The sequence below is a fragment of the Bison bison genome, unplaced genomic scaffold (genome assembly GCF_000754665.1).
Source record: "Bison bison bison isolate TAMUID 2011002044 unplaced genomic scaffold, Bison_UMD1.0 scf7180017864048, whole genome shotgun sequence".
NCBI lineage: Eukaryota > Metazoa > Chordata > Mammalia > Artiodactyla > Bovidae > Bison > Bison bison.
The window spans coordinates 4,334,581-4,345,780 of NW_011494620.1; positions in this window are offsets into that span (position 1 = coordinate 4,334,581).

The window sequence follows — 11,200 nt, forward strand, 5'->3', positions numbered from 1 at the left end:
CCCCCCCCGGAAAAAAAAAAAAAAAAAAAAAACTATGACAGTTCTTCAGTTGAAAAAGTGGCATCTAAAGGAAAGGAGGCCTATTTTAGAAAAGTTTGAAAAGACTTAGAGAAAAATTTGGTCCTCGTTGACATTCTCACCCGTCCAAACTCAGATTTCTTCATAATCCGATTATCACAACAGCTTCCTACTGATACTGGGGGTGGCTGGGGGTCGTGAGCCTGATGGATTGAAAATACGTTTGGCTCCCACCCCACCCCCCACCCCCTCCTGTGGTCTCTGCGTTTACTATCAGATTGAGACTGTTCCGGCTTCCTCAGCTAGCCGCTAGAGGACCTCAGTAACCCAGATGATGAGCCGAAAGGAAGGCGGTAGTGTACAACCGCTGCTACCCTCTACCTTTCCGACTACGCTTTATACAGGCAGCCCCCATTCAGACGGCCGCACCCTACAGATAGGCGGTGCCCAAGTGGATCATGCCTGGCAAAGGAAGCCAACTGCAAATTTGGCCTTGCCTTCATTTCAATTCCGGTTTTTCAGGACCTCAATTGGAGGAAGGTATTTGGTTAAGGGAGTTTTCTTACAGACTTTCTCCCCAGATCCTTGAAATCTTCTGAGCTATCATGCCCAATTGTTCCTTTAAATGACAAATTCGCTTTTATTTGGTCTTTCCTGAGTACCTACAGCACCAATGTCCCTGCCACATGGTTACAAAAAATTAAAAATATATATTTATAGCTGCCTACCATACCATTGTATGTATCAGTTTACTCACCCTTGCTGGAGGACATTTTGCTTGTTTCAAGTCTTGAGGGATCACAAACTGTTCTGTAATCTCATAGAACTAAGAGATTTTGCATATGTGCAAGTACATCCACAGGAGGAATGTCCAGAAAGATCACTGGGGTCAGCAGTCAAGTGCATTTGTAATTCTGAGACACTGCCAAATTGCCCTCCATTATGGGTGTATCAAGATGAACTTTCTTTTCAGCTAGACCTAGAGGATGTTAAAGTTGGAAGAAAATCTGGAGATCATCCTAGAGGTGAGGCACCACGCAATGAACTGAGACACAGCAAAGTGAACTGATTTGCCCAAGTTCACATAAGTAACAGTGATGCTGTCAGGGTTAGAGCTTCAATTTCCTGCTTTCCCATCAATAATCTCAATACACAGAAAATTATAAATACTACATAGTACCAATGTGGGCTTCCCTGGTGGTTCAGACAGTAAAGAATCCGCCCACAATTCGGGAGACCTGGGTTGGATCCCTAGGGTTGGGAAGATCCCCTGGAAGAGGGCATGGCAACCCACTCCAGCATTCCTGCCTGGAGAGTCCCACGAACAGAGGAGCCTGGTGGGCTACAGTCCATGGGGTCGCAAAGAGTTGGACATGACTGAGCAACTGAGCACAGCTCAATCCCAAGGTATCGATAATCAGAATAAAACTTTGTGGTGTATTTCTCAGTCGATCCCATAGGTTTTAGTAATTTTACTTCGATGAAATTACTGAGCTAGAAGTTTTGATTTAAAAGATTTTTTAAAAGCTGACACACACAAAAAATGATAGTGATAGTAAGATAAAAAGATTACAAAATGAGTTTTGTGGGGTTTTGCATTTTTTTTTTAGTCAAAACATGTAAATGTTTTCTTTGAAGGATGGCGAAGGATTTAGGTTGGCACTAGTTCTTCTTAAGAGAAAAAGGTTTATTTATTTTCTCCTTCAGTTTTTTTGTTTTTTTTTTTTATGGTAGCTGTTTGTTTTTAAGGCTTTTTCTAATGATTCTCACTTCTTAATAAGTAAGTGGGAATCATTATCATTGGTGCGTGTGGCCAAACTGGGAAGAAAAACATTTCATGTCAGGTAAGAACAATTAAGATGAAAAAGGAAGTTTATGCTCACAAAGTCCATCTCACAAACCATAGTGATATTCTTTCCTCTGCCGCTTTTCAGAGTAGTTATTACATCATCCTTGACAGGAAGACTGAGGGGATGGTTTCCTTTGATCAATTCCCAGGCAGAAATTTCTATATTTACCCCTCACCACCACCACATTGATCTCTGGTTTAAATTCTTACTTGTCAAAATAGGTAATTTAAGTCCACTTTAATGAGTAAAAAGCTTGGACACTTATTCTTCTTAAGTGGATGGCACTTCATACTCCACCTTCTCTTCCCCAGAATTGTTCATTTTCAATATTTTGTCTGAATCATTAGGATACACTGCTATCAACTAAAAACAGTCTTTCTTTCTTCCATTTGCCCATAGAAAATAATCACCTCAAACAACACAGCTTTGGCTTCTTAAACCCATGTCCTGAAACCTGGCCTATAGCAAATATCAGAAGTAGTCATTCATTTTTCTTGAGGAATAATTATCTTTGGATTTTCTTATTCATTCAACAAATATTTATAGAGCACCTACTATGTACAGGCTACGTGCCATGCATCTCAGAGTACCCTGTTTAGATGGCAAATTCGTTGAGGTCATAAAAGAGTGAGTGAGTGAAAGTCACTCAGTCGTGTCTAACTCTTTTCGACCCCATGAACTGTAGCTCCTCTATCCATGGAATTCTCCAGGCTAAGAGTATTGGAATAGGTTACCATTTCCTCCTCTGGGGGCTCTTCCTGACCCAGAGATCAAACCTGGAACCCGAGTCTTTGGTATTGCAGACAGATTCTTTACCACTGAGCCACCAGGGAAGCCCAGGTCATAAACAGTTTATGTTATTTTGCTTTACATGATATTTGATGTCAGAATTAAAACTGTGTCACTCTTTAAAGAATCAGCAATGCATCTTGACAATATTTTTTGAAGGAATTACACAAAAAAAGTATTTCATAGATACAAGGAGTGCTGAGGCAGAAAAGAATTGAAGTATTATCACAGTCACCATTTTGAAGAAAGATAATAAGATGAGGTAAAAAAAACTGAATAAATGCACATCCACACGTGTTGGGAGTATGAGCTCTGAGCACCAGCCTTGGAGTTCGGATGATCAAAAAATACAGGCTACATCAGATTGTCTAATACAAGTGACACTCACTAATCTGTAACTGGAGACAAGCACTGGGCAAATCATAAACCAGAGACCCAATATTTTCAGTTCTCTTGTGAAGATGTTTGTCATCTTCAATAAATTCTGTTCCTTTGCTTTAATTGTTAGTGAGAGGCTAGTTGTGGGTCCCTACAACAATACTAAAAATGTATTTGGAGATAATCTAAATGACCAACAATAGAGAATGATTAAAGAATGACATATTTGTTCAGTTCAGTCAGTCGCTCAGTCGTGTCCGACTCTTCGACCCCATGAATCTCAGCACACCAGGCCTTCCTGTCCATCACCAACTCCCGGAGTTCACTCAAACTCATGTCCATCGAGTCCGTGATGCCATCCAGCCATCTCATCATCTGTCATCCCCTTCTCCTCCTGCCCCCAATCCCTCCCAGCATCAGAGTCTTTTCCAATGAGTCAACTCTTCACATGAGGTGGCCAAAGGATTGGAGTTTCAGCCTCAGCATCATTCCTTCCAATGAATACCCAGGACTGATCTCCTTCAGAATGGACTGGTTGGATCTCCTTGCAATCCAAGGGACTCTCAAGAGTCTTCTCCAACACCACAGTTCAAAAGCATCAATTCTTCGGTGCTCAGCTTTCTTCACAGTCCAACTCTCACATCCATACATGACCAAAGAAAAACCATAGCCTTGACTAGATGGACCTTTGTTGACAAAGTAATGTCTCTGATTTTTAATATACTGTCTAGGTTGATCATAACTTTCCTTCCAAGGAGTAAGCGTCTTTTAATCTCATGGCTGCAGTCACCATCTGCAGTTATTTTGGAGTCCAAAAAGATAAAGTCTGACACTGTTTCCACTGTTTCCCCATCTGTTTGCCATGAAGTGATGGGACCAGATGCCCTGATCTTAGTTTTCTGAATGTTGAGCTTTAAGCCAACTTTTTCACTCTCCTCTTTCACTTTCATCAAGAGGCTCTTTAGTTCCTCTTCACTGTTAGGTAGAATCATATATAGTCATTTAAAATAAAGTGGACCAAGCATTTGCAATGGCATTGTGACAGTACTGGTGATAAGATATTTAAGAGGTTGGAGATATCACTATTGGCTAAAAATGTTAGCAGTGGTTGTATCTGAGTGATGGATTTATAGGTGCTCATTACTGAGCCCACAGAAACCCCTCCTTTTACAAGTAAGAAAGCAGACACTGAGAAGTTAAGTAATAAAGCCCAAGGCGCTGGGGTCAGAATTCAGGCCTCGTACTCTTGCCTGGAAAATCCCATGGATGGAGGAGCCTGGTAGGCTGCAGTCCATGGGGTCGCTAAGAGTCGGACACGACTGAGTGACTTCACTTTGACTTTTCACTTTCATGCATTGGAGAAGGAAATGGCACCCCACTCCAGTGTTCTTGCCTGGAGAATCCCAGGGATGGGGGAGCCTGGTGGGCTGCCGTCTATGGGGTTGCAGAGTCGGACACAACTGAAGCGACTTAGCAGCAGCAGCAGCATTCAGGCCAAAAGTCTTTCTTTGTATCACACTGCTTTTCACTTTAACTTTCTAACTGGAGGTTTTCAGATCACTAATGAAATTCAGCCTATTTTAAACACTAGATCTCAACTATCTTCAAAACAATAAAATTAGTCTCCCAAACTCCCAACATTACATTTAAATTTTTTTCTAATGTTAAGGACTGCAAGTTGCCCTAAAAATGAATGGGTGGCACATGCAATCCCAAGTTCTTTGAATGTCATGAATCTGAATTTTGCATGCATGCTTGCAACACAATGTGTTTTTACTATTTTATTTCTGTTTCATGTCATATTAAAGCTCTTAGCATGCTTCCAAAAAGGGGGGGACATATGTATTAAATAAGAAAAAGCTGCCATCTAGATCACAGATGGTACTACATTTTTGGCAGAAAAGAAGTTTAAGAAGGAGTCCTACTTATTTACTTGGAAAACTAATTTGTATGAATGTTCACGTTAAGTAGTAAGAATTAATCACCGTGTTACAATAATCCATTTTTTCCAATCAAACTGCCCTATTTCCACAATATAACAGAAGGGAAAGGGAGTCAAGTGTGATTGTAAACAAACCCCTAAAAAGAAAGTCCACAACAGTAATAAAAGAATGAAGCAAGAAGGAACAGCTAGCATTGTATAGTGACTAACTAGGTTGCTCGTCATTTGTTGATAAAAATCAATAACAAGAGGTAATGACTGTGTAGTCAGAGCACATGTGTTTTTAATATGATATGTGTAGTCACCGTCTGTGTCAGTTACGCTGTGGAAACAGGAGGTAAGAGTTTATCAAATTTCGGATTTGGCTGACTCACAGGGCCCACCCATATGTGAAGTCTGCTATGCCAGAGAATAAACATAAATGAAGAATGAGTATTTCTCTGGGATATCAGGTTTTTATTTTGTGGTAAATACAGCCTTTAAGACACACAGAGATACTCTACATTCTAAGGTTTAACATTTAAAAATGGAACTTCCAATTAGTTGATCACCGATATCACGCTGGAAGAAAAAACTGATTTGTCTCCTGTGATGCTGTGTGTACGTTAAATAATTTTGTGTTTGAGCAACAAACTGAAAACAGAACATTTGACAACTACATGGCACGCTTGCACTCCAGAAGATTCCAACCTGGAAAAATTCTTTCTACAACCCAGAACGAGGCTGGGTGAGATCCCACCCTCCTGTTTTTCAGATTTCTCTATCATCTGAAATAAGATGATATGTATATTGATAAATATAAATATATATTTCTCACTTCAAAATGTTTTCATTTCTAAGTCATAAATCATTCTTCACCCAGAATCAGAATATACACATTTTCTTTCTCCCCCAGGGTTAATAAAAACTACTATTTTCAACAGTAATTATGGATGAAGTGTTATATAGCTATTATCTGAATCAGTCCTCAAACCAATAATGTAGAAATTATTAGGAATTATACTTTATAGAAATTGAAACTGAGGTACAGAGAGCTAAGAAACTTACTGAAGGTAAGTTTACTTACTTTAGAAGCTTATCTAATTGTTATCAGACTTGAACCAACTACTATCAAAATCCAGAGCTCGTCACCTGTTTCCACACTTTCTGCCTTTGTAAAATGTTGGGGTTTTCTAGAGGCCTAGAAATTAACCAGAGATTAATTTGATGATTCAGTTTTTTCTTTCCAGAAAATTGAAATTTAAACATATTAGGGGGTGGAGGGATCTTTGTCAGCTATCAACTCTGCCTGAAACCAGTTTAGTTTATGTTAATGAAGGAGTCTAGAGATAGACTATAAATAACAATAATAATGCTGATGTTTGCATTTGTATAACACAAATTATGTGGGGGATTCCAAGCCATTAGCACTTGCTTATTTGAACAGACAGCCTCAGACCTTCTTCAGTAAGAGCAACCTGCCCTTCCGGAATGGTTGGCTCATCTGAAACTCTTTCCAAAGCTCTCCTAAACCTGAATAGACATCAAACCAAATTCAACAGCTCTCTTGAGCTCTATCCCCAACGAAGAAAGTGGTTAGCACTGGATTTTTATTGAAAAGTCATTCCACATATTGAAACAGGAGGTAGATGAGCCCCTCACAGGGTAAAGCAATTGAAGATGCCTTTTCTGGTGGATCAAAACTCCAAGATGAGAAGAGCAGGACAATTAGGGGAGGAGGAAGGGCCCTGCCCAGACCACACATTTCTTATTCTTGAGGTCAAGAGACCTCCCCAACCACACAAGTGCAGAAAGATTCCTTGGAGGTCAAAGGGAAGTGATGCTAACTAATGCCAGGCTTACCCACAGGCCTCTTCGGTAAAATCCATCTTGGCTAAGAGATGTGTGTGCACAGCTGGGAGGATCCTGACGTATACCAAATATGGAATGTGTACCAAGGAAATAAAAATGACTGGACAAAGGAAACCCGAAAGAAATACCCCCATAAAACTAATTCAAACTGCCACGGGGGCACAACTCAGCGACACTCTCTCCCTGAGTCCGCCCGTATGTTTATCCACACATACTGTACTTTTTTTCCTGTTAATAAATACTTGTTTTGTTACTTTCCGTCTCTGTGGAAATTCTTTTCCGCAAAGCTGAAGGGCCAGGGCCCTTGTCACCAACCCCTGGTCTAGTGGCTAGGATACATGCTTTCACTGTCTCGACCCAGCCCAAATTGTGGCTGGGAACCCAAGCCCTGCTCCAAGTCATTGCAGGCCCGAGGCCACCCGAGATCAGGAAGAGCTTCAGAAGCTTGGACTCAGCTTAGAACAAGTGAGCGTATATTCTACAGTTCAAATGGAGGACCTTATTCCCACACTATTTAATCCAGCTCTGTTTGCTGAAAGCACTGGGGACTGATCAGAGCCATAACGTTCACTTACATGAGACAGTAGACAAAATTAAGAGCAAAACAAAACCCTTGTGTTCCTCTCGACCTCAAAGTGAATTAGAAAGTGCCCTCTCCTCTCCGCCATCAAGTGAGCATAAAGTATCAGGAATATTTGTAAAGCACCTGTAGAAAAACTTACTTTGGAAGTGGGATGGGATCCTATCTTAATGCCCCCAGTTTTCATTAAGAAAGCATGAGTGGAAAACCCTTCGGCTGAGAGTTCAGGAGGCGGTCTCCTGTCTTCACAGAGAAGTATCTGCCACCTCCTCAACCCACAGATTGCAGGCTGGCATTAGTCAGAAGAGCTTATCTGTGGCTACCTTCCCTTCAGCCAATTTAAATTACCAATGAATCACAGAAGGAAAATCACCCCTCCGTGCTCTCCCATTTCCAGGAGATATCCTAGTTTTAATTAGCTGATGCATCCAGTTCTGAGAGTCGGAAGATGTTGAAGATTAATGCAACTTTTATATGATTATTGAGTAAAGTCAGTAAGATCATCCAAATATATAATCTCTTTTCTTGAAGAGCTGTATATTTGATGTTTTGCTTGTCATGGTAGGCACAGACCCTCAAGGCCTGGGGAAGCAGGGTGGAGAAAGGAGTAGGATGCCTCCACCTGGGTAAGAGAGCAAATCACATGTGTGCCTTGCTCATCTCTGCCCAGGCTAGTATGAGTAGAAAGTTGCGGACAGAGGAAGAGAAATATCATATGTCATCCCTTATATGCAGAATCTAAGAAGAAAGGATACAAGTTAACTTTTTAGCAAAACAGAAATAGAAGAAATAGCAACCTACTCCAGTATTCTTGCCTGGGAAATCCCATGGACAGAGGAGTCTGGCTGGCTACCAATCCATGGGACCTCAAAGGGTCAGATACAACTTAGTGACTAAACAACAACAACAACATTAAGAATCTAAGAAGAAATGACACAAATGAATTTATTTACAAAACAGAAATAGACTCATAAACTTAGAGAAAAACACTTATGATTGCCAGCAGGGAAGGATAAGGGGGAAGGGGTAGTTAAGAGAGTTTGGGATTATAGGTACACATTGCTATATTGAAAATGGACTTATTGGGATTACAGGTACACACTGCTATATTGAAAATGGACTTACTGTATAGCACATGGAACTGTGCTCAATGCTATGTGGCAGCCCGGATGGGAAGGGAGTTTGGGAGAGAATGAATACATGTATATGTAGGGCTGAGCCCCTTAGTTGCTCACCTGAAATTATCACAGCATTGTTAATTGGCCATGTGCTGAGTCGCTCAGTCATGTCCGACTCTTTGGGACCCCATAGTCTATAGTCCACCAGGCTCCTCTGGCCATGGGGATTCTCCAGGCAAGAATACTGGAATGGGTTCTCATGCCCTCCTCCAGGGGATCTTCCCAACCCAGGGATTGAACCCAGTTCTCCCACATTGCAGGCGAATTCTTTACCTTCTGAGCCACCAGGTATAATCAGCTATATCCCAATACAAATAAAAAGTTTAAAATATAAAAAGATTTGTTAAAAATGTAAAAAAAATTTTTTTAAGCTGTGGAAACACAGTGATTCTCATAGACCACAGTAACTGTTTTAGCAAATATGCAGTGCTGTTGGTCCTACCCTGCAAAATATGATAAAATGAAATCACCAATGGACTGTCCAAGAAAAGCAGCAAAGCACAATCAACTAAAGTTCTTTTACTAAGTAGTGTTCAATTTATTCTGCATTTTGAATTTTTATCTTGGTATTACTTGCCACCTACATACCTCAAAGAGGTAAGGATTAAAATAACATCTTAAAGTGCTTTGAAACAGGGATGAGATGTTTGTTTTTTGACATCGGTACAACCTCGTGGGTAGGTTTTTGTTACTAGACAAATGACTTCGGCTTAGGTAAACACATGATTTCTAAATCACTGATATTTGTTCTAAATCCTGCTATGGCTCCTTCATGTTTCAAGTGTTACGTACATTGGTTGCCCAAATCCAACTGATTCTTTGTAAATTAAGAGATAGTATGTATAACATCCATGGAATGTCATAGCAAGAATTTAGGGAAAGCCTCAGATCTCAAGGGTTTTCATTACTTCTCCATTCCCTGCAGCTGAGTATTAAAAGGAAAAATTCATGGAAATGACTTGAGAATTCTGAACCTTCGATGCACCTTTTTATATAGCCTGATATACCAAAACATTGCTATAAAGGCTTTAAAAATCCTGTTACATTATTCTTGATAGTCTCAGCAGGCAATTAAAAAGCGGTTAAAAATAAAGTTAGCTGACTCATTTTGGTAGTTTAGCTGATGATGATTCTGACAGCTTCATTTAACAGATAATGTTATCACAGAAAACAGCACAACTTCAACAATAGAGCAAATTTTTCTAAAACAATTGCAAGAGAGAATTGATACAATATATTCTTAGTTTTCTGCAGTTCTTTTGGGGAGTGAAATTCTTAAAAACTAAACCCACTCAAACACCAAAATGTATTTTATAAGAGTTAGATGTTGTCTCTAAGAAGCATAAAAGCTGGAGATGAGTGACTTTCTCATGCAAACAAAACAGTCCTAAAAAATTAGCTCTCTTTCAAAAAAAGAAAAACATACAGAACAATAACAGCAAAAAGTATTGTACTTAAAGGCAATTGGAATAAAATGGCTTTTGAATCCAGAATCTTTTTTCCTAGATGTGATTTAAAAAAAAAAAAGACTATTAAAACACTAATTTAGGAAAAGGGCAGTAGCTTAACTTTAATGTTCAGTTTTAAAATTAAAAAGAATTCACGTCTGTTCGTGTAGACATTATTTCTAACATGAAACACCACCTGTATTATCAGATTCTGCAGTTATTCCTAGATTAGTTATTCTTGGCAATGGTACCGTAAAACTATGTCTCAGTCTCTGGTTTGTGTACACACACACCCCCACACCCACAGGCGCACACATTCACGTTCCTAAGTATACACACCAGAATTCTATTAAAAGATTGTAAATGCCACCTTATTTTCACAGCCCAATTAAAACATACAACAAATTTATTCACCAATAAACAAAAATTGACGAGAACCATGGAAACCTCTTAAATTGGAAATCAGGAGGACCTGCCTGAAATTAAGAAACAAAAGAAACTGCTAAAATTACACAGTGAAGGTGAGAATTTGTAATGTAAATGTTAACCCTGAACACTCTAGAGGTGTGAAAGTTTTTTATTAGCAACCTTGCTGATAAATTCTTGAACCGGTCATAACAGAAAAATTACTTTTAAATGGGTCGTGATGAAAAAATTATTAAGGTGGTCATAATGGCTAAAGTGGGGCTTCCCAGATGGCATAATGGTAAAGAATCTGGCTGCCGACGCAGGAGACACAAGAGACATGGGTTCGATCCCTGAGTCGGGAAGACCCCCTGAAGTAGGAGATGGCCACCCACTCCAGTATTCTTGCCTGGAGAATTCCATGGACAGAGGAGCCTGGTGGCTACAATCCATGGGGTCACAAAGAGTCAGACATGACTGAGCAACTGAGCGCACACGCGCACACACACACACAGAGCCCTAGAAAACTAATCCACTGACTAAAGGATCAGTTACGTTTTTCTAAAAGTTAGTATAGACCTTTAACATTCCACCGGGGGACTAAAGGGCCTTAACCTAAAAATGCAGTTAAACAAATAAAGCCCTAACTTGAGAGCGAAGTCTCAACCAAATCCATGCTGGTAACAAATGGTTTATGAACAAGCAGCAGGGTCAGCATTAGAGGAACACACACACTAGAACTTACTGTGTTCCAAGCACTG